This window comes from Arachis ipaensis, chromosome B05 (assembly GCF_000816755.2).
Source record: "Arachis ipaensis cultivar K30076 chromosome B05, Araip1.1, whole genome shotgun sequence".
NCBI classification, from domain to species: Eukaryota; Viridiplantae; Streptophyta; class Magnoliopsida; order Fabales; family Fabaceae; genus Arachis; species Arachis ipaensis.
The window spans coordinates 42,337,093-42,340,596 of record NC_029789.2 but is presented as its reverse complement, the minus strand read 5'-3'; positions in this window follow the sequence as shown (position 1 = coordinate 42,340,596).

The window sequence follows — 3,504 nt, the reverse complement described above, 5'->3', positions numbered from 1 at the left end:
TGGAAAGTTCCTAATACCTTGTACCATAGGCACCATGACCTTTGAGAAGGCTCTATGTGACCTTGGGTCAGGAATAAACCTCATGCCACTTTCTGTAATGGAGAAACTGGGAATTTTTGAGATACAAGCTGCTAAAATCTCATTAGAGATGGCAGACAATTCCAGAAAACAGGCTTATGGACAAGTAGAGGACATATTAGTAAAGGTTGAAGGCCTTTACATCCCTGCTGATTTCATAATCCTAGATACTGGGAAAGATGAGGATGAATCCATCATCCTTGGAAGACCCTTCCTAGCCACAGCAAGAGCTGTGATTGATGTTAACAGAGGTGAACTAGTCCTTCAATTGAATGAGGACTCCCTTGAGTTTAAAACTCAAGGACATCTTTCTGTAAACATGGAAAAGAGGCACAGTAAGCTTCTCTCAGTACAGAGTTAACTAAAGCCCCCACAGTCAAACTCTAAGTTTGGTGTTGGGAGGCCTCAGCCAAACTCTAAGTTTGGTGTTGAACTCCCATATCCAAACTCTAATTTTGGTGTTGGGAGTCTATAAAATTGACCTAATCACCTGTGTGGCTCCATGAGAGCCCACTGTCAAGCTATTGACATTAAAGAAGCGCTTGTTGGGAGGCAACCCAATTTTTATTTATCTAATTTTATTTTTATTTTTATTGTTCTTTCATATTTTATTAGGTTCATGATCATGTGGAGTCACAAAATAAATAGAAAAATCAAAAACAGAATCAAAAACAGCAAAAGAAAAATCACACCCTGGAGGAAGGACTTACTGGCGTTTAAACGCCAGTAAGAAGCATCTGGCTGGCGTTCAACGCCAGAACAGAGCATGGATCTGGCGTTGAACGCCCAAAACAAGCAGCATCCTAGCGTTCAGACGCCAGGAATGCACACTGAGGAAAGCTGGCGCTGAACGCCAGAAACAAGCATGAAGCTGGCGTTCAACGCCAGAAACATGCTGCAGATGGGCGCTGAACGCCCAGAACAAGCATCAATTTGGCGTTTAAACGCCAGGATTGCATGCAAAGGCATTTTACATGCCTAATTGGTGCAGGGATGCAATTCCTTGACACCTCAGGATCTGTGAACCCCACAGGATAATCTCAGCATCTGTGGACCCCACAGGATCCCCACCTACCTCCACTCATACTCTTCCCTCTTCTCAATGTTCATCCTCTCTTCCCAATAAACACCCTTCCCCAAAACCCTTCACCAATCACCTCAAGCTCTCTTCTCTATTACCTATTCACCACCTACATCCACCCACTCTTCCCCATAAACCTACTTCATACACCCCACCTACCTTCAAAATTCAAAATCACTTTCCCACCCAAACCCACCCTAAATGGCCGAACCTAACCCCTCTCCATTCACTATATAAACCCCTCCATTCTTCTTCAATTTCACACAACACAACCCTCTCCTCCTCTTCTTGGCCGAAACACATCTCTCTCTCCCTCTCCTCCATTTCTTCTTCTTCTTCATCTATTCTTTCTTTCTTGCTCGAGGGCGAGCAATATTCTAAGTTTGGTGTGGTAAAAGCATATAGCTTTTTTGTTTTTCCATAACCATTGATGGTACCTAAGGCCAGAGAAACCTCTAGAAAGAGGAAAAGGAAGACAAAAGCTTCCACCTCCAAGTCATAGGAGATGGAGAGATTCATCTCAAGGGTCTATAGCTCAGTGGTAGAACATTTGACTGCAAATCAAGAGATCCCTGAGATACCTCAGGGGATACATTTTCCTCCACACAATTATTGGGGACAACTAAGGATGGAGCACCAAGAGAACTCCATCACCCTCCATGAAATTAGAGAAGATCAAAGAGCAATGAGGGAGGAACAACAAAGACAAGAAAGAGACATAGAAGAGCTCAAGGACATCATTGGTTCATCAAGAAGGAAACGCCACCATCACTAAGATGGACTCATTCCTTGTTCTTAAATTTTCTGTTTTTCGTTTTCTTATGTTAAATATTTATCTATGTTTGTGCCTTTATTACATGATCATTAGTGTCTAAGTGTCTATGCCTTAAAGTGGTGAATATGAATCCATCACCTCTCTTAAATAAAAAAATTGTTTTTAATTCAAAAGAACAAGAAGTACATGATTTTCGAATTTATCCTTGAACTTAGTTTAATTATATTGATGTGGTGACAATACTTTTTTTTTCTGAATGAATGCTTGAACAATGCATATGTCTTTGAAGTTGTTGTTTATGAATGTTAAATATGTTGGCTCTTGAAAGAATGATGACAAGGAGACATGTTAGTTGATAATCTGAAAAATCATAAAAATGATTCTTGAAGCAAGAAAAAGTAGTGAATACAAAAGCTTGCAGAAAAAAAAAAGAAAGAAAAAAATGGCGAAAAAAAAATAGAAAAAGAAAAAGCAAGTAGAAAAAGCCAAAAGCTCTTAAAACCAAAAGGCAAGAGCAAAAAGCCAATAACCCTTAAAACCAAAAGGTAAGGGTAAATAAAAAGGATCCCAAGACTTTGAGCATCAGTGGATAGGAGGGCCTAAAGGAATAAAATCCTGGCCTAAGCGGCTAAACCAAGCTATCCCTAACCATGTGCTTGTGGCGTGAAGGTGTCAAGTGAAAACTTGAGACTGAGCGGTTAAAGTCAAGGTCCAAAGCAAAAAAAGAGTGTGCTTAAGAACCCTAGACACCTCTAATTGGGGACTTTAGCAAAGCTGAGTCACAATCTGAAAAGGTTCACCCAATTATGTGTGTGTGGCATTTATGTATCCGGTGGTAATACTGGAAAACAAAGTGCTTAGGGCCACGGCCAAGACTCATAAAGTAGCTGTGTTCAAGAATCAACATACTGAACTAGGAGAATCAATAACACTATCTGAACTCTGAGTTCCTATAGATGCTAATCATTCTGAACTTCAATGGATAAAGTGAGATGCCAAAACTATTCAAGAGGCAAAAAGCTACAGGTCCCACTCATCTGATTGGAGCTATGTTTCATTGATATTTTGGAATTTATAGTATATTCTCTTCTTTTTATCCTACTTGATTTTCAGTTGCTTGGGGACAAGCAACAATTTAAGTTTGGTGTTGTGATGAGCGGATAATTTATACGCTTTTTGGCATTGTTTTTAGTATGTTTTTAGTAGGATCTAGTTACTTTTAGGGATATTTTTATTAGTTTTTATGTTAAATTCACATTTCTGGAATTTACTATGAGTTTGTGTATTTTTCTGTGATTTCAGGTATTTTCTGGCTGAAATTGAGGGACTTGAGCAAAAATCAGATTCAGAGGTTGAAGAAGGACTGCTGATGCTGTTGGATTCTGACCTCCCTGCACTCAATGTGGATTTTCTGGAGCTACAGAACTCACAATGGCGCGCTTCCAATTGCGTTGGAAAATAGACATCCAGGGCTTTCTAGCAATATATAATAGTCCATACTTTGACCAAGTTTAGATGACTTAAAAGGGCGTTGAACGCCAGTTCTACGCTGCAGTCTGGAGTTAAACGC